The following is a 21,189-nucleotide window of genomic DNA, read 5'->3' as shown; positions in this document are numbered from 1 at the left end:
TGTTTTTTTCAGTGCTCTGGATCGAACCAAGGGTCTTCCCTGTTCACCCATGCAGCGACTACATTGCTTCGAGCTGCAGTCACCTTTTCCGTGTTTGGATGAGGACCAGAGGGCAGGCTGTCTTGGTGATGGTCTCTTCCTTTGGAATGTGGACCGACGCCCTGAGAGTGACAAAGGGGACAGGAGAAAACAAGGTAGACTTACTGATGGCGACAGCCTGTTTCACTAGTCTGTAGACCTTAAGCTTCAGAAGAACTTACCCGCTGTTTTCTGGAGCGTTCTATACCTTTACAAGCCAAGCATGGCAGCTTCATTTGTCCCAAATCCTAGTCAGCGCTTGTCAGTCTCTGTTAATTTTAGACGTTCTGGAGGATGTGAAGTGATGTTGCATCATGGTTTTGTTTTCCCTGACAATCAGCAGCATTATGAATGCTTTGGTGTGATTGCTGGCCATCTGTATGACTTTCAAAAGAGGTGTCCATTCAAGTCTTTTGCTTATGGAAAAGCTTTGGAGCTGGAAGCGTGGCTTGGTTGGTAGAGTGCTTGCCTAGCACACAGGAAGTCCTGGGCTGGACCCCTGGCAACCAGGTGTAATAGCATAATCCCAGCACTCAGGAGATGGGAGTAGGGGAATGAGAAGTTCACTGTCATCCTAAACTACATATTAAATTTCAGGCCAACCCAGACTACACAAGACTTTATTGTTCCTTCAAAAAAAATTTTTTTAAAAAAGGGGATTTGATTTGCTATTATTGAGTCATAGGGTTTTTAAAAAATATTTTGGGAATTTTTTCTTTTGATCGACATATGTACTGTGAATTCATATTAATGGACCAGAAGTTTAATTATTATTTGTATTATTATTTTATCTATTAATTTTTGTCTTATGAGATAGGGTTTCACACTACAGCCCAGGCTAGACTCACTAACCTCAGACTTACGTTGGTATAATATTATTGTGGAATGTATACAATTTATCTTGTTCATTTACATGCTGATTTCTCTACCCCACTATCTGGTTTCAATCCAGATATTGAATTGTGGTGCTTATTCTAAGAATCACCTGTCTCAAGTTTGTGTAAACATGCTTCCATTTTTTCTCTGTATTGCCAATAAAACAACCAGCCAATGCTGAGCAATGGAGAGACTAGGGTGGGACATCCTAGTCCAGAGGGGAGGAGAAAGAAGAGAATGGGAGGAGGGTTTGGAGAGGAGAGATCTGAGAGGAGAGGACCCGGAAACACCAGGAGAGATGAATCGGAGCTAAGATATGACTAAAAAGCAAGTGTAATGTGGGAAATCTGAATGGGAGGAAGCCATGTGGGCTTGGAGACTTAGGATGGAGTAATTATTGCCCAGCATTGTGTTCTAGCTTAATTAAATAAATGTTAGTCTCTGTGTGGTGATTTGGGTATACAGCCGGTTTAGGCCTAACTGCTGTTTAACTAAAAGATAAATCAATAATAAATATTAATAATCAGCAACAGACTTACAGAAATCCTTAGCCTCCTAAATGCTGGGACTGTAATACTATGCCCAGTTTTCAGTCTTATTGAGATAATAATTATTCATCATTTGATCTGTAAATTCAGTGAAATTCCAATAATAGCCCTAACAGTTTTTTTATAGAATTTAACAAGCCAATTCTACAGTTTAAGTGAAAGTGCAAGGAAAGTAGGATTGGTGGTGCACGCTGTAATTCCCAGTGCTTAATGAGGTTCAGGTAGGAGGATCAGGAGTCTAAGGTCAGCCTGGACTACACAACAAGTTTGAGTATACAATGATGTCTTGTTTGAAAAAAAAAAAAAAAACCAAAGTTGTTAAGTTGGACTTAATAAACCTTTGGATTTTTTTTTGTTTGTTTCTTTTGTTTGTTTGTTTTTGAAATAGGGCTTCTCTGTGTAGCTCTGGCTATCCTGGAACTAGATTTCTAGAGCAGGCTGGTCTTGAATGCACAGAAATCTGCCTGCCAGAGAGACTGGGCGTGGCTTGAGGGCTTGAAACCTCAAAGCTCATCCCCAGTGGCACATTTCCTCCAACAAGGCTATTCCTACTACAAACATCTTCTGATAGTGCCACTCCCTAAGGGCTTATGGGGTCATTTTCATTCAGAGTACCACAAGGAGGAAGAGAGCGGTCCCTAGGGATGGTGGAAGGTTTTTGAAACCTGAATCCTACCTACAAAGACACACCTCTTCCAACAACCCTACTCTGGATAATCATTCCTAAACAGCCACCAGTTAGGAGCTTAATATTTAAATATATGAACATATGGGGGTCATTTTCCTTCAAACCATCACACCAGGATACCCTCAAATTAATCAATTTCTTTGGCCAGGTAGTGGTGGCACACACCTTAATCCCAATACTTGGGAGGCAGAGGCAAGTGGATCTCTGTGAGTTTGAGGCCAGCCTAGTCTACAGAGTGAGTTCCAGGACAATACAGCCAGGGCTACGCAGAGAAAGTCTGTCTCAAACAAAACAATTAAAAAAAAACTTAACAAAAATCAATGTTTTTGAATATGTATTTATTTTATGTGTATATGTGTGTACCCAAGTGTATATATGTGCTTATATTCCTGCAGGAGGATAGGCGAGGGCATTGAATCCCCTATAACCAGAGTTGCAGGTGGTGAGCTGCTTGATGTGGGTGCTGGGAACCAAACCCGGGTCCTTATTGAGAGTAGCAAGTGCTCTTAACCTTGAAGTGTTTCTCCAGCCCTAGTCAATGTTTGACTTTTTTGTTGGTTTGTTTGTTTGTTTGTTTGAGATAGGGTTTTCCCCTATAGTCCTAGCTGGCATGTGGTGGCCTCTCCCCTACTTTGGCTTTCTGAGTACTAGGGTTAGAGATGTATTCCATCATGACCAAGTGTATGGGTAAATTAAAAAATGTGTGTGTATGTGTACATGTTCTCATGAAGGTCAGAAGAAAACTTTTGGGAGTCATTTTCTCCTACCTTGGGTTCCTGGGATGAACTCAGGCCATCAGGCTTGTGCAGCAAGCACTTTTACCTACTGAGCCACATTGCTGGGTCTAGAATCTTTGTAAAGGCGAATTTTATTTTGTTGGCTTTTGCTATTGAGACAGGGTCTCCTGTGTAGTCCCAGTTGGTCTAGAACTCATGTAGATCAGGCTAGTCTCAAACTTATATAGAATGATCTGCCTCTGCCGCCCAAGAGTCAGAATTAAAGGTATGTGTCACTATGCCTGACTTGTATCGCATTTCTCTCTCTCTCTTTCCTCCCTCTGAGCTCCCTCTTTCCTTCTTTCTCAAAAATAAAGACTTAATCTACCTACCTATCTATCCATAGTTTGTGTGTGTGTGTCTGTGAACTTGAGTGCAGAGTCTGCAGAGGCCAGAAGAGGGCATCAGATTTTTTCCGGAGCTGGAGTGGTTGCCAACTGTCTGATGTGGTTGCTGGGAACCAAACTCTGGCCCTCTGGAAGAACAGCAAGCATTCTTAACCAATGAGCTTCATCTCTAGCCCCTTGACTCATTTCTTTTTGTCACTAAATGTTTCCTTTATATAGATGCACTATTGTTTATTTGCTCACCTATTGAGAGACGTTGGTTGCTTTCACTTTTTAGCAATTATAAATAAAGCTTTCACAAATTTCTGTAAGTGGGTTTTGATGTGGACACAAGTTTTCAGCTTATTTGAGTAGTTACCTGGGGATATCATTGCTGGGCTACATAGGAGGAAATGTTTACCTTTCTAAACTGCAGGACTTCCAAATCAACTGCACATTTTACATTCCCATCAGTAACAAATCAGAGAGTTCCTGTTTCTCCACATCCTCACTAGCTGTTGGGGTGTTAGTGTTTTAGATTTTAGACATTCTAATGGGGGTGTAATGGTATCTCATGGATTTATTTGTTAATAAATGCTGCGATAAAATACATGTAAAATTACTATCTCACCACTTTCAGTATAGTTTGGTGGGATTCAATACATACATAATGTGATCATTCTTCCCTGGAGCCTCTGGTACTCCTGGAATTCTCACTTCTTGTCCTCATAAATCCACATGCACTCTGTTTAAAAGAAAAATTAAACAATAAATAAAAATACACTTGTAATGTGCCATAATCATCACCATCCTGTTTTAGAAACTCTCTAAAAAAATAAGTATTTACTTTTTGTTAGTTTGACACAGGGTTTCTCTGTGTAGCCTTAGCTGTCCTGGAACTCATCTGTAGACCAGACTAGCCTCAAACTCAGAGATCTGCCTTGCCTCTGCCTCTGATGTGCTGGTGTTGAAGGCGGGCACCCCTATGCTTGGCCACAGAATTTTTTTTTTGTGTATGTATACCTGTACAGTGTGTGTGTCTGTGTGCTTGTATGTGAGAGCATGTGTGTGTCATGTGTACATGGGCAGGTCAGTCTCAGGTGTTGGTCCTTGTCATCTTCCTTGCTTGCTTTTGAAGCAAAATCTCACTATTTACCACTGTGCTGAGTACTCCAGCCTAATGTCCTTAGGGTTCTCCCATCACGTTTTTCATCCTGTTTTGAAGGTGCTGGGACTACATCTAGCTGTTACACAGGTTCTGGGAATCCAAATCCAGAGGGTGGAGTTTCTCCAGCAAGTACTCTTACACACATTTCCATGGCCAAACCTTTAAGAAATATTTGTTTATTTATTATTTGTGTGTGTGTGTGTGTGTGTACCCACATACTTGGTGCACAAGTGGTCTGAAGACAACTTGAAGGAGTTGGTTCTCTTCTTCTAGCCTGTGAGTCCCACAGATTGAATTTAGGTCTTCAGACTTGGAAGCAAGGGCCTTTATCTTCCAGCCCATAAATTATTGCTAATGTACCCTCAACATGATACTTGGTGAATTTAAAAAATTATTGTTGCTATTAAGGAGTAAACTTAGAACTTCTTGCATGCTGGCACATCACTCCTTTACTGTTGATTTGCAATCCCCAGAGTTTTTTGTTCTGATAGTCTTTCTGTGTAGTCAAGGTGTATTCGCTTTATACTCCAAGCTAACCTCAAACCTCTCCTATCTCGGCCCCCAGAGTCTGGGAATTAAAGACACGTACCACCATTCCTTGTAAATCTACTTCCTTTTAAAGGTGAATCATGGAGTCTGGAGAGATGGCTTAGCAGTTAAGAGCACTGGAGGTTCCTCTAGAAGACATAGGTTTGATTCTCAGCACCCACAAGACAGCACAGAAGAATCTGTAACTTCAGTCCAAGGGAATTGGTCGCCTTCTTCTGGCCTCTTTGGATACTGCATGCAGGTGGTACACAAACATCCTGACATGCAAGATACTAGTATGTATATATATATATATATATATTTTTTTCTATTTTAATGGGGGAGGGGAAGCCTTACCAGGCCACAGAGGAAGACAATGCAACCCGTCCTGATGAGACCTGATAGGCTAGGGTCAGATGGAAGAGGAGGAGGGCCTCCTGTATCAGTGAGCTAGGGGAGGGGCATAGGAGGAGAAGAGGGAGGGAGAGTGGGATGGGGGGAGGGGCTGAGGAAGGGGGCTACAGCTGGGATACAAAGTGAATAAATTTAAAAAAATAAAAAAATAAATTAAAAAATCTGGTCAGGTGTTGGTGGCATACACCTTTAATTCTAGCACTTGGGAGGCAGAAGCAGGTGGATCTCTGTGAGTTCAAGGCCAGCTTGATGTACCGGGTGAGTTCCAGGACAGCCAGGCTACACAGAGAAACACAGTCTAGTAAAACAACAACAAAAACAAGATGCTGGTATCTTATTCTACGACTATAATGCATTTTTATGTATTAATTCATTTGTTGAAGGGTATTTGCTGTTTTTTCACTTTTCAAATACTGTCGGTAATATTGCTGTGATTGTTGGTGTACAAATAATCTCCTTAAGACTCTGTCTGCTGTGACCCATGACTTTAATCCCATCATTTGGGAGATAGAGGCAGGTGGATTTATGTGAGTCTGTGGCCAGCTTGGTCTACATATCGAGTTCCAGGCCAGCTAGAGCTACACAGTTTTTAATCTGTCTCAAAAATCAAAATCAAAACCAAGACCCTGCTTACAAAATTCTTTTGGGTGTATACTGGAAGTGGATTGCTGGACCACATGGCATTTTATTTTTGCTTTTTTGAGGAACTGGTAAACTGCTTTCCACAGCAGCTGCACCATTTTACACTCGCACCAGCAATGCTCAAGGGTTCCAATTTCTCCACATCCTTGACACCATTGGTTGTTAACTTTATTCATTTAAAAAGAATTATAATCAATGGTGTGTATGTTTGGTATTTGTTGGGCTATGCACATGACTGTGATTGCCTGTGGCAGCCAGAAGAGGGTGCTGGATGCAGTGGAGCTGGAGGTGCAGGCCGTTGGGATCCAAATTCTGGTCCTCTGAAGAGTATCTGCTCTTAACTGCTGAGCCATCTCTTCAGTGCCTATTTGTCATTTCAGAGTAGTCTACCATGGAGTTATAATCCAACTTTTTTTTTTCTTTAAATATGGTCTATGTAGCCCTGGCTGGCCTGGAACTCACTGTGTAGAGTGACAGAGATCCCCTCTCCCCTCAGTCTCTGGCTCTGAAGTGCTAAGACTAAAGGTGTGTGCTATCCCCCTCTGCCCAGTTCCCCTTAAGATAGGGTTTTAACCTGGAACTCACTTGAACTTGTAGTGATCCTTCTGCTTGCCTCCTGAGTGAGTCACCAAGTTTGGCTCTTTTTAAAGCATTACATTTATTTATTTGTGTGTATATATGGGTACTATGTGCCACAGCACAATGTGGAGGTTGGGAGATACTTGGGGGAGTTCTTTCCTTCTGCCTTTGCGGGACCTAGGGTTTGGTGGGTTGTCAGGCTTGATGGCCTGTGCTTTGACCAGATGAGCTGTTTTGCCTACCCTATTTTAAATTTTCATTTCTTATGCAGATGAGAGTTTTGCCGAAAGGTCTGTGTACTGCTGGATGCTTGGTACCCTCAGAGGCCAGAAGGTGCCATTGGATCTTCTGGACCTAGAGTTATAGTTGTGTGCTGCCATGTGGGTCCCAGGAATCAAACCTGTGTCCTCTGAAAGAGCAGTCAGAGCTCTTAGCCACTTTATTGGAGCTCTGGAGGAGCCATTCCTCCAGGCCTTTATTATTATTATTAATATTAATTTTGAGGAAGGGCTTGCTGTTACACTTTTTTATATCTATTTTATTTACGTTTCTTAGGCCTCTTTTTCCTTTCCAATACCCCAATATCAGGTACAAAAGAAAGGTTAGTGGGAAGAAAGAGCACAGTTTTCCTTAGCTGCTTCCTGCTGGTTAGGGGTGTCAGGGTGTCTGCAGCTAGCCAAGAGCCCCTCTCAGAGCCCGCAGGAGGCAAATAGTTTGCTGCTGTGGACCATCTGAATCAGTCCCACATCCCACACCTGGGATCAAAACAGAACCATATTTATACCCACAACATAGGGCTCATTCAGTCTAGGCTGGTGTCAACTCATACAGCTGGAGCTGGCCTCAAATTCCTCATCCTCTTGCCAACTGCTGGTACTTCAGGTATGTGCCACTACAAACATCACTTTTCTTAAAACAACATGATTTATTTACGCGTCTGTTTGTGTTTTTATGCCATAAAGACAGAATCTGGGGGCTGGAGAGATAGTTCAGCATTTAAGAGCACTCTCTGCTCTTACAGAGGACCAGTGTCCAGTTCCCAGCAACCACATGATGCCATCTATGTCTCCAGTTCTAAGGGATTCTGATACCATCTTCTGACCTCCACATGGTACTTTTGTTGACAAGAGAAGGAAAGAGCAGGAAGGAAGGGAGAAAAAAAAGCTAAGGGCCCTAGCCTGATGGCGTACATTTTTAATCCTGGCACCTGAGAGGCAGAGACAGATCTGTGTGAATTCAGGATTAGCCTGGTCTACATAATGACTTCCAGGCCAGGCAGAACTAAACATTGAGCCACTATCAAAAGAAGAAGAGGATGAGGAGGAAGAAGAGAAAGATAGAAGAAAGTTAAAATGTGGAAATAACTTTGATAACTGCAAACAAAAAGGGCTGATCAGGGAAATTCCAAATTCAGCCAAACCTCAAGGAAATTAGAAATGAAATTTTCAGGTCCCAGATTATTAGCAAAACCAACTTTTATTCTAGCAAGAGACTAATGAGATGACTTCATGTATGCTGTATAATCCTTGTTCTTTTGGTATCTAGCAGGCATCAGATTGGTTTGGTTGAATTTGAAAATGATAGGTAAGAGCCAGATGTGGTGGTACATGCTTTAATCCCAACACTCAGGGTAGGATTGGGGCAGAGGCAGGTGGATCTATGCATTCGAGGCTAGCCTAGTCTTCATAGTGAGTTCCAGGACAGCCAGAGCTACATAGTGAGACCCTATCTCAAAAAAACCACACACACACACCCCATGGGTAGGTTGTGTTTTATAGGGGCATTTTGTCAGGTCATTTCAGTGGCTGGTGATGTGAAGACAAAATTTCGGAGAACTTAAAAAAAATCTAGTATTTCTTTAGTTTTAGTAAACTATGAGATACAAAGGCCTTAATTTTGTACAATAAACTTTTATTTGTAGTCTATGAAAAAATAAAGAAAATAAAGCAAGGTCATAATATGGAACTGACTGGCTAGGCACAGAGGCACAATTTTAGCACTTGGGAGGTAGAGGCAGGAGGCTCAGCAATTGGAGGCCAGCCTGGACTCAATAGTAAGATGGTTTAAAAAAAAAAAAACCAAACCAAATAATGGGGCTGGCAAATGGTTCAGTGAGTGCCTGATATCACGGCTGACCAGCTGAGTTTGATCTCCCAGACCCACATGGTGAGAGAACCAACTCTGAAAGTTGCCCTCTGACCTCACACTTGGAACCTGTGCCATGGCACACACGCTGGCAAACATAATAACAAACAAACAAATGTGATTAAGAGTAAAGCCAAAATACATTAAACATGCGCCTTCCCAAAATAAAATACTCTCAGATTCCAGTGAATGTTTTCTCTGGGCTTGTTTTATCCTCAGACAGGTTGTCTCTTGATGCTGTTAGTCTCTTGTCGCCTCTGTTTCTCCCCATGCTCCCCTCCCTGCCTTCTTCCTCTTCCTTTGCTGTGCTAGGGACCCATGGCTCTGAACATGCTCCATGAGCACCCTGAGGAGGAGCTGTGTCCTTGTTGCTGGCTGCTCCTTCCTTGGCAGTGCTAAGGGTCAGACCTGGGGTTTGGGAGTATCAGACAAGTGCTCTAGTATTACCCTGCATGCCAGTCCTTACTTTCTTGCTATGTAGCCCAGACTGTCTTCAAACTCTTGCTCCTCCTGCCTCAGCCCCCCAAGAGCTGGGATTCCAAGTGTGCCACCACACCAAGAGTTTCCATCTAAGTTTGTGTCACAACTTGGACACTGGCACTTGGCACCTTTACCAGACTGGATTTTTGTGCTCCAGCAAGTCCTCCTGTGTTTGTGTCATGGAATGTGTTCTGTGTTGTAACAGAAAAGTGCAAATCTGAGAGTCTTACCCCAAGTTCTGACTTGCTCACACTACACACTCATTGCAGACTGATTGGGGTAATCTGCTCTGTGTCATCCTCATAAGAGACCAAAGCTGATGGAATAACCACCAGGTGGAGCATTGCTCATAGCTGTGGCTGAGAGGAAGACAGAATGGCTGAAGTCTATACTGGTAGTCAAAGCGTCTTCCCACAAGTGATTCATAATACTTCCATTCATATTTTATTGGTAAAAAAAATCATATAGTCACTCTCTACTTCAAAGGTATTATGAAATAATCATATATTCTTTGAGGCTGTGATAAAGAAAATATTTGAGAAGAGCATGAAAATTAATTTCAGCATTCAGGAAGCTGAGGCAGGAGGATTGCCATGAATTTGAGTCAGTCTGGGCTACATAGTGAGTACCAGGCCAGCCCCTATCTCAAAACCCAACCCTGCCCACAGTCTCCCCTACCCCCCAAAAAACAAAAACCAGAACAATAAAAAACAAAGAAACTTCTTCATTTTTTAACTATTAGTATTTGTGCTGGGTGTGGGGGCACACGCCCTTGATCTCAGTGCTGGGGGACGGAGGCCTTGGTGGATGGCTCTCTGTAAGCTTGAGGCCAGTCTGGTCTATGTGGGTTCCAGGACATCCAGAGCTACACAGTGAGACCCTGTTTCAAACAAACAAACAAACAAACAAACACAATTAAAAATAAATAAGAGAAAAAAAAAACACTTGAAGGCAAGAGGTAATGCAATGTTATATTTCTCACAGATGCGCAGTATCACCAAGAAGTCTCAGACACATCTGCAGTATAAGAATCTGTTTGTGTTCTTAGCTGGGCATGGTGATGCATTTAGTCCCAGACGGAGGTAGGCCAGCCTGGTCTACAAGGGAGTTCCAGGGCCACACAGAGAAACCGTGTCTTGAAAAACTGAGCCAAACAAGCAAAACATCTGTTAATGGTTCCTCTAGCTCTTTTAGGGGAAGAGCAGGAAAGTATACAAAAACATTTCAAGAATATGTTGTACTAGGCTAGGTGTGGCAGGTAGAGCTCTGTGAGTTCAAGGCACACAGGATCGACATAGTTCTAGGACAGCCAGGTACAAGGACAGACCCCCCTCTCAAAAGAAAACATCCACAAAAAAAGAAAAATAATATATTACACTGGACAGATAGGGTATTGTACACCTTTAATTCCAGCACTCTAGGGGTAAATAAGATCTTGGTGAGTTTGAGGACAGCCTGGTTTCCATAGAAATACCCAAGCCAGCCAAGCCTATGTAGTGAGACCCTGTTTTAAAGAACAAACAGGGGGTTGGGGAGATGGCTAAGTGGTTAAGAGTACTGGCTTCTCTTCCAGAGAACCTGGGTTCCCAGCACCCACATGGTAGCTCAAAACTGTCTGTAAATCCAGCAGGCAAAATACCAATGAACATAAAATAAAATAACTGAATTAAAAAAAAAAACAAACGAATCAAGCGAATAGGACTGAAGAGATGGCATAGTGTTTACAGCGCTTAATACTTTTCTGGAAGTTTCCGGCATTCACATGGAAGCTCACAACTGTTAACTCTGGTTCCAGGAAATCTGATGCCCTCTTCTGGCCTCTCTGTGGGCACCAGGCACTCATGTGGTATTCATACATGCATGTAGGCAAAACACTCATACAGGTAAAAAGAATGTTTTTATTTTTGTTCTTTTGAGACAGCGTTTGTCTATAACAACTCTTGGCTGTCCTGGAACTCGCTTGGTAGATTAGCTTCGCTTTTAAGGCTCAGAGATCAGCCCGCCTCTGCCTCCTGAGAGCTGGGACTAAAGGTGTGTGCCACCATGCCCAGCAAAAACCAACCAACCAAAAATATCTTAAAAACAACAACAACAACAACAAAGAATATGCTGTAGTTCAAATGCAACCATCCCCAACAACTACTACTGACATTTTACAAGGTTTTGTAATCATGAACTATGACAGGTATTTTAATTTTCTTTTAAAATCATTATGATAATCCAAATACTAGGTAAAAGTGTCCCTGGTTGTTTTGTTTTGTTAAAGGAATGGATATAAAGAAAGTTCCAAAATATTTTCACAGTCACGGCCCAGGAAGGGAATCACAAGCTGTCCATACCTATCAGACTGTAATGCTCTTTCTGTTATAACCCATAGATTATATTTTTGAGATGAACTGTTGTATGTTCTTGAGTGGTCTCCAAATGGCTGTGGTGAAGGGTGACCTAGAACTTCCAACTGTCCTGCTTTTGCCTCCCCTAGTGCTAGGATTACAGGTATGTGCCACTCTGCATGGTTTATCCGGGGTGCAGAAGGCTTTGTCCATGCTAGATAATCACTCCAATGGAACTACATCTCTAGCGCTAGACAGCAGATCTTACCAGTACATCAATTTTCCTAGAGAACATAGGGAAATGTATTTTCTCCGATTCCCCCAAAACATGGGGATGTAATAAATCTATCGTAGCTATCTGTCAGAGTTCTTGCTAGGGCTGGATAGAAGGAAGACTAGAGTTTTTTATAAACCTCATTTAACAGGTATGATGTTATACATGTTTATTTAATGCTTTGGTTTCTTAGTCAGAAATTAATTCTGTGACATTTAATTACAGTGATGAAGTACTTTGCAACCAGGAGTGTGCCCTGTACTTTAGGCTTTGGCTTTTAATATTATACACTTAACTAACTTCTAGTCTACAAATATGACCTCGTGAAAGAAAGTCAGAGGAGTACTAGTGAACTTTCTCAAGCTGATCATCCTTTGAGACTTATAAAAGTTTACATCCTCAGAGCTGGTTAAGCGTAGTTCAAAGAGGATGAGGTGTGAATAATTTTAAGCAGGGTCTTCGGTATGGGTAGAGTATCAGGTTTGGCTCAGCGGTAAATCTGTAATGTGTTTACAAAATCAACTAGTTCTAACACAAACCCACCTTGGTGTTAGCACTTTTTTTTTTTCCTCCCCCGAAGTTCCAATGTGTTATAAATGGTTTGGGCAAACCAGGGCCTATGCTAGGGACACCCTGTCGCTCTTAAAAAAAAAAAAAAAAAAAAAAGGCAACACAAAACCAAACAACCCTACTCCTGTTTCCCCAACAATAAGCCTATTGAGAGAGGTTACCTACTCCTAGCGAATTCTAAGAATTACAACCATTCTTAAGTGGAGATTGTGGTGAACCATATTCAAGTTAGCGTTCTGGTCCACTGACCACGAAAGGCTGGTGGTTCTTGTAGGTAAACACCCTTGTGATTTTTCTCCACCGTCCACCGAGTCGGCAGGCAGTGTGCTCCACGAAGCAAGGCTGAGCCGTTTTCCCCGGAACTCACAGATCAAACAAGTAGGGGAGGCGGGACCGAGAGTGCCCGGTGGACTGTCACATTCCGGTCGTCACTCAAGCCGTCTCGTCCCGGGACCGGCTTTCCAAGGGACTCCAGAGGCAAAGCCGGGGCGAGGTGACAGCCAGGAAAACGGGAGAGGTGGCTTTCCCGGCATGCTCTGCAGCACACTGAGGGGCGCCAGACGCATCCCGGCGTGCAACGGGGAGCGCCCAAGGGCGATGGTTCACGGCTCCTGGAGGGGCAGACGAAGTTGAGCCGGTAGGTGTGAGCCCCCTCCGTTTGGGGGACCCCGCTTTCGCGGCCCCCCTTGGCGGACGCCGCACGGTCGGAGGGCAGAGGGAGGCGCGGGGGGCCCCGCTCCCGTCGCGCGTGCGGGCCACTTTCGGTGCCGCTTCGAGCACCGTGCCAGGTGATTAGCGGCCGTGGGCGGGCCCGGGCGAGCGGGCACGTGACCGGGCCCGGCGGCCAATGAGCGTCCGGGCGGCCCGGCAGCGCGACGATCCCCGGGACCCGGGAGCGGCGGCTCGGCGTGGGTCGACTCCCGTCCAGCCGGCAGGTACGCGCCGGCGCCTCGCTCGTCGCGCGCCCCGTCCGTCCCCGCGCGCCCGGCCGCGTGTCGTCGGCGCGAGGCTCCGAGAGGGCCCGGCGTGGGTGTTTCCGCGGGCCGGGGGGCTCGGGGAGGGGGGGAGGACGGCGAGGTTTGGAGGTGGGGGGGGCCCGCCGCCGCGGCGTCACGTGCGCGGCCCGGCCTATGGCAGGCCGAGGCGCAGCCGCGGCCCTCCAGGCTCCCCGGGGTGCGACGTGTTCCGTGAGGCCCGGGCGGGCCCTCCCTCGTCCGAGCGCTCTTTCGAAGCGCGGGTGAGGCCCGGGGGGTCTGGCCGCGACGTGGCGGGAGCCCGGCCCCCGCGGGAGCGCGGGCGACCAGTTGTGGGCAAAATGGCTGCTGGGGAGAGTCGCCTAGCAGGGGCAACGCCGGGGCCGCGTGAAGGTCACATGACGAGGTTGGCAGCGCGTGCTGCTGGCGCGGAGCAGGGGGAGGCGCGGGGCGGGGCGAGTCACGTGCCCGCGGCCCGCGAGCCTGGGATTTCGAGCGGCGGCTTGGCTGAGGCCCGGTGGTTCGCCTTTGGCCCCCCTCCCTTCTCGAGGCTAGGCCGGAGGCTAGGCCACTGCTGTTGGCCGCGGTGGAATGAACCCTGACCGGGGAGTCTGGATACGGGGTCCCCCGCCTTGGTCCGGTCTTGTCATCTTGCTATTTATATTTTAGCAAGGTGGAGGCGATTGCTTTTTTAAGGTCCCTGGTTTCCTGGGCTTCGGTTACACGTCGCTAACTGAAATAGCAAGTGGTGACGGGCAGTGTAGGTCAGTGACACGGTGCTCGCTTAGAAGGACTTAGGGTAGGCCCTTGATGCCGTATCAAACAGTGAGCAAATTACCGGTCAAGCTTTCCTCCCAAAGGCGTTCCTCAAGCACTCCACCTACTCTCTGTTTTTGAGACTGTGTAGACCAGGCTGGCTTCGAATTCACAGAGATTTTGTTCAAGTGCTGGAATTAAAGGCATGTACCACCATGCCCGGTGGCCATAGCTGTCTTGATCAGTTCTATTTCTGCTGTATATTTGTTTCATAAAGCTGTCTGGAAGGGCCCAGAGGTAACTCTTGTGAAATTTTTGAAGCTTTCTACGAACGTCCAGCCTTGTAGAAAAAGAAAAACCTGAGGGAGGGACTGGGAGGGAATGAGGGATCGGGACACGGCTGGGATACAGAGTTAATAAAATGTAATTTATAAAAAAAAAAAAAAAGAAAAAGAAAAACCTATAAATTATACACTGCCAATAAACTAACACTGTGGGCTGGAGAGATGGTTCTGTGTATCCCTCTGCCTCTCCAGCGCTGGATCAAAGGTGTGCACCATACCATGCCTGGTGAATAACGCACTTGTAACGTTTTAACTTTTACCTTTATTTTCTATGTTTATCGGTTTTTTTGCCTGCACATATCTGTATGGGCGTGTCAGATACTCTGTGGCTGGAGTCAGAGACAGATGGGAGCTGCCACGTGGGTGATGGGAATTGAACCTGGGTCCTTCGGAAAAGCATCCAATTGCTCTTAACCACTGAGCCATCGCTCCAGCGCGTATTTTAACTTTTAAGGGAGCCAGGGATGAAACCGTGGGTCTCAAGCATGCTGGACGATGGCTGAACCCCTGAACCTCACCCCTATGTACCACCGTTTATATTTTATAGTATATTTTGATGTAATACTTAATGTGCTTTGGGATTTTGTAGGAACAGAATTTGGAAAACATTCCTTGAGCAATCAATAGCTGTCACTTTTGAATAATTATGCAAATAGCTAACATTTTTTATAACAATGTTCTAAGTAGTATGTATGCTCTTTTTATTTTCATTTTATCTATTTCAGAGACGGTCCCATTTAGGCCAGGTGGATCTTTAACTCATTATGATCTTAGCTTCTGATTTTCCTGTTTCTTTTCAGGAACATTTTCATGTTCCTGGATTACAGGTGTGTGTCACAATACCCAATCTGGCCTATTCAGTACTGGGGGTGGAACCCAGGGCTTCCTGTATTGTAAGGCAAGCATTCTACCAGCTAACCTACATCTCAAGTCTCCTCAAATTCACTGGGAAAGTACAGCTATAGAGTAGAATTTTTAAATTAAAATTTATTTTAAATTATGTGTGTGTGTGTCTGCCTGCCTGCCTTCTTTAGAGGCCAGAGGCCTGGAGCTAGAGTTGTGAGCTCCCTGATGTGGGCATTGGGAAGTTCAGAACTATAAACTCAGGTCCTGTGCAAGAGCAGTAAATGCTCTTAGCACTGAACCATTTCTCCGGCTTTTAGGACTATTTTTGGAAAAGAAAACCCGAGCATGGGTGTTTTGTATTAGTGAAACTACAAAAAAAACCTTTTTTAATCAAAATGGCTAGTCTGTAATCTCAGCACTTTAGAAGGACAGGCTAGTCTAAGTTACATCCTGCCACCCTGTATCAAAATAAAAACAAAACAACAACAAAACCCCAAAGTTAAGTAGTAACTTTGAAGTAGACAGGGCAGTGGGACAAAATAATAAATGTACACATAATGTAATTTAGTATTACAAAGGTGGCATTCATATCTTGTGGGAAATGTTCCAGAATCACGTTGGACCATTTAGCTAATCATTTGGGAAAAACCAAACCAAACCAAAAACCCTTGCCTTAACATTTGAATCAAACTCAGGTGAATTATTTGAATATTAGAAAATTACTACTCTGAGGCCAAATGAGTGGTGTATATGCTTGTAATCCCAGTATGTGTGTGTGTTATGGGGGGCAAAGAGCCCAGCATGTGGGGTATAATGAGTCTGAAATGAGATGAAAAAACAAGATTACTGTTTTGAAGAAAGTTGAATAGACAGCAGGTGTGGTGGCACATGCCAATAATCTCAGCACTTGGGAAGCAGAGGCCACAGGTCAAAGGCCAGACTGAGCTACAGTTGATACTCCACTTCAACAATTTTGATGGCTCAGTGGGTAGAGATGTTTTCCCCAAGCCTGACAATCTGAGTTCCGTCCCTGCAGTGCACATGTTAGAAGGAGAGGAACAGCTCCCTCAAATTGTCTTCTGACTCCATGTGAATATATTGACACATACAATAGATAAATAAATATAAAAAAAGTCATAACAATAAACATTCAGATTTGTGAAAGGAAAAAAAAATCTTGCCTTTTAAGTTCCTTCCTTCCTTCCTTCTTTCTTTCTTTCTTTCTTTCTTTCTTTCTTTCTTTCTTTCTTTCTCTTTGGTTTTTCGAGACAGGGTTTCTCTGTGTAGACCTGGCTGTCCTGGGCTCGCTTTGTAGACCAGGCTGGCTTTGAACTCACAGTGATACACCTGCCTTTGCCTACCAAGTGCTGGGACTACAGGCGAGTACCACTGTGTCTGTCTTAAAAACTTGTTTGATATTAAGAGTTTTGCTCTGTTGCCCAGATTGGCCTGGAATTTACCTGTTGTCTCAAGCTCCTGGGATGGAGCAGTTGTACCTGGAACATAATAATACTTTTTGTAATTATCATCTCTTAACTGTGTTTTCCCATTCCCATTTTATTTATTATTATTATTGTTTTGGTTTTTTTTTCAAGACAGGGTAGCCTTGTGTAGCCTTGGCTGTTCTGGACTTGCTTTGTAAATCAGGCTGGCCTCGAACTCCTGGAGGTCTGCCTGCCTCTGCCTCCCAGATCGCTGGGATTAAAGCTATGCACCAAAATGCCCAGCTCCATTTTTATTTCATTTTACCTGGTCTTCAACTCCTACCCTTCCTGCCCTAGCCTTCTAAGTACTGCAATTTCAGGCCCATGCCACCTTACTTGTCAGATCCCCCTGGAACTGGAGTTAGAGGACTGGAGCCACGATATGCTGGGAACTAACCCAGGTCCTCTGGAAGAGCAGCTAGTGTTCTTAATTGCTGAGTCATCTCTCTAATAAAGATATTTTAATGTCAGCTATAAGCAAGAATTAAGAGAAAGAGGCACTCAAAGTTAAGATACTGCAGAGAACATTCTGGTAATCAAGAAGTAGATCTAAGCCTTTCATAGTAACTACAAAGTAGCTGCTTTAAAAAAAAAAGATATAATCCAGGTATAGTTGCAAGTACCTTTAATTCCACCATCCAGGAGGCAAATCGAGGGGATCCCTTGAGTTTGAGGCCAGCCTGATCTACATATCATGTTCTAGGCCATTCGGGGCTTCAAAGTGAGATCTTGTTTCAACAAACAATTACAAGAGAGTAAGATCTAAATACCAAGTTATATTACTTAATTATGAATAATAGAATGAAATGCAAATATAATAATTTAGGCTTATTTGGTAAATTAATAATAATTAATAAGCCCTACTATATGCCAGATATTGTGTCTCATCTGGTTGAGGCTGGCCTTGAGTTCATTATTCTCTTGCTTATGCCTTTCTAATGTTGGGATTACAGGCATACACTGCCATGCCCTGTTCATTTTTTGGTTTGTTGAGACAGGATCTCATAGCCTTAGCTGGCCTTTAACTTGCTGATTAGATCAAATTGCCCGGAAAAATTTGTGGCAATTCTCTGCCTTAAGTTTTCTGAGCATTGGAATTAAAGGTGTGAGCCACCATGCTTGGTTCAGTTGGGATTTTGTGTTGTTTTGCTTTTTGAGATAGGGTCCCACTATGTAAACTCTGGCTGGCCTGAAACTATGTATATCAAGCTGGCCTTGAATTCACAGAGAGAGATCTGTCTGCCTCTGTCTCCCAGGTGCTGATATTAAGGACATGTGCCACTGATCTGTGCTTGGCTTTAGTTTAAGACTGAAAACTATGTATTTTATTTTGCTTATATGTATTGGTGTTTTTGCCTATATGTATGTCTGTGTGCCACTTTCATTCTTGGTGCCAGTGGAGGCCAAACATGGTATTGGCTTCCCTGGAACTGGAGGTACATGCAGTTGTGAGCTGCTGTGTAGGGGCTGGGAATCGTACCCAGGTCTTCTGGAAGAGGGGCCAGTGCTTTTATACTCTGAGCACTGTTTTTCTTTCTCTTTTTGGTTTTTTGAGACAGGGTTTCTCTGTTTTATCCTTGGCTATTCGGGAACTCATTCTGTACAGACCAGGCTGTCCTCAAAATCAGAGATCCGCCTGCCTCTGCCTCCGAAGTGCTAGGATTAAAGGCGTGCCCCACCACTGCCCTTAGCACTATATTTCTAGCTCCAAATTTTAAATGAAGTGCTGTGGTTTAAGTGACAGGGATTATCCGGTATGTTTAGGATGTTGGCAGGTTGAGATTGTATAGAGCCTGGTAAATCATAAGCATTTTAGAATTTTTTTCTAATGGGTTTCTGTTTTTTCCATTGGACTGTTTCCTATAATAAAAGGTGTCATCTAGTTTATGGTTTAAAAATAGCACTTTGCTGAGCTAGATGTGGTAACCCTAGCACTCAGGAAGCAGAGCATGTGTTCTGGCAAGTTTGAGCCACATAGCAGATTGTAGGCCAGCCTAGGAGACTATCTCAAACAAACAAGAAACCACTTTGCTATAGAAGCAAGAAGGAAAAAGTCAGTAAAAGACCATCTACGGGGCTGAAGAGAAGATTTAGCAGCTAAGAGCACTTAATGTTCTTCCGTAGGACCAGTGGTTAGCTTCCACCAGCTACATGGTAACTCACAACTATCTATAGTTCCACTTCCTGTAATTCGAGTTTAAGGGGATCCCATGCGCCTGCTGGACTCCTCAGGCACTGCATGAACATGATACACTTATATTTATGCAGACGAACACTCTTATCCATCACAAAAAAGGTATTTTAAAAATTCTTTTGCGGTTATATCATTTCCCCAGTTCCTTTTCATCCTTCCAATCCCTTCCTCAAGCTCTTTCCATTTGCTTTCTTTCAAATTTATGGCCTCTTTTCCTTTAATTATTGTTACATATATAGATGTATACCTATCTGAGTGTGTATATATATATCTGTGTGTGCATATACATATGTATATTCCTAAGTATGTAAAAATAACCTGCTCAGTCCATATGTTACTTGTATGTCTGTACTTTTAGGGCTGACCATTTAGTGGTGGATAACCAATTGTGTGCTCTTCCCCGGAGTGCTTTTCTCCTCTCTCAGCATTCCTTAGTTGCCTGTAGTTATTTGTATAGGTTTGAGGCCTCATGAACTTTCCCCCATCTATGTTTACATGTGTGTTGGTGGTGTTCTTGTTCACGTCTTGTTTAGGTAGCCTACGTAATTTCAAGAGACACACACTCACAGCAAAATTTCTGTTCTGGTGATTGCAGTCTTTCTAATCTCTTCTGCAAGATCCCTTAGCCTTAGGTGCAGGAGTTGTATTGTAGATGTATCAGTTGGGACTGGGCTTTACAACATTTCATTTTGATTGGTGTGATTTTCTGAAATGGTCTGTCTATTGCAAAGAGTTTTTTTGTTTTTGTTTTCTTGATGAGGGCTGAGGACTACACTTAGCTGTGGCTCTAAGGACAAACATTTAGAATATAGTTGGGAATTATGCTGGTTTAGTTAAATGGTGGTTGTAGGTTCTCCAGGGTTCATGTCTTCACAATAGCACTGGGTAGGTGGCTAATCATGCCAGAACTAGGCATGATTTTCCTTTGTTGAGCAGGTCTTTTTGTTGTTGGTGTCTTTTTTTCTTTTTTCTTTTTTTTTCTCCCCAACAAGGTTTCTCTGTATAACAAAGCTCTGGCTGTCCTGGACTCACTCTGTAGACCAGGCTGGCCTCGGACTCCGAGAGATCCTCCTGCCTCTGCCTCCCTAGTGCTGAGATTACAGGCATGTGCTACCATGCTCAGCTTGTTGAACAGGTCTCCAGTCCAGTCAGAGAGCTGTTGGTCACCACCACAGTATGCTTGCCACTCGTGTGTCCTTAGGGTAGCATGCTATGCTAGTCATTGTGATTTATAGGCATTTCCAGGGATTCCTGTGGCAGGTTGACAAAAACAAAACAAAACCAGAAAACCAACCAGTATTTTAGTACAGACTTGCTAATTGGAAATAGATGTGGGATACACAGGGCAGAGTCACAGGGATGCAGGCCTAAGGGCTTTTCTGAGCATTGTGTATATATGTGTGTGTGTGTGTTATGTATAAAACGTATGTGTGTGGTATTTTTGCTGTGTGTTATACATGAATTGTATGATGTATGTGTAGTATGTTTATATATGTGGTATGTTATTTATAGTGTGTGGTATGTGTTATGTATGCTGGAACATTCACCAGCAATACACTCATGTACCTACACACACACATATACACATACACACATATGCCACATACAATTAAAATTAAAAATTGTTTAATGTTTTTAACCTGCATCTGGATAGTTTCAAAACAAGGCTGTAGTTCAGCTAAACCCTGGAGAATCCCCACTGACGCAAAAGGAGCTCTCATGGAAGAGCTTGGCTGCTGTCAGGCACAGTGGTTCACACCTGTCATCTCAGCATTCAGAGAGGCAGAGGCAGGCAGATCTCTGTGAGTTAGAGGCCAGCCTGGTCAGCAAAGTGAGTCCAAGATAGCCAAGGCTACACAGAGAAACCTTGTCTAAAAAAAAGCATGGCTATCTAGATTTTTTTTATTCAGCATTAAGGTGTCTCTTTAGGGGTGTCCGCACTTGCGACTGTGAGGCCCCATGTAAGATCAAAGGAAACAAAGTGTCCCTCTGACCAAAAACATTGCATAGGAATCATCCAGAAATGGCCAATCATGACAGAGGTACATGTGTGTCCAGAGGAGACTCAGGATTCTTGCCCAAACTGGGCTTCTTGGAGACAGAGATGCTATCATGGGAAAACAAGTTTGTCTTGCTGCAGCCCCTTACCCCCCACCTAGCCACGCC

The 21,189-nt window shown here is 43.8% G+C and overlaps 1 protein-coding gene across 2 annotated transcripts in view; it reads left to right on the top strand.

Moving 5' to 3' along the window:
* Window positions 1–12,928: 12,928 nt before the first annotated feature.
* The window catches only part of Mga (MAX dimerization protein MGA), a 92,370-nt gene continuing 84,109 nt past the window's right edge, over window positions 12,929–21,189 (top strand). Inside the window, exon 1 of one of the 2 annotated variants that reach the window (XM_060371620.1) lies at window positions 12,929–13,062. The gene's annotated coding sequence lies outside the window, so the exon portion shown is untranslated. Of the gene's footprint in view, window positions 13,063–13,285; window positions 13,361–21,189 lie in introns of those variants that run through there. The other variant, XM_060371619.1, reaches the window with a different exon arrangement.

This window comes from Meriones unguiculatus, chromosome 18, assembly GCF_030254825.1.
Source record: "Meriones unguiculatus strain TT.TT164.6M chromosome 18, Bangor_MerUng_6.1, whole genome shotgun sequence".
Lineage (NCBI taxonomy): Eukaryota > Metazoa > Chordata > Mammalia > Rodentia > Muridae > Meriones > Meriones unguiculatus.
The sequence above is the reverse complement of the archived record's forward strand: the minus strand, read 5'-3'. Positions and strand labels throughout refer to the sequence as shown.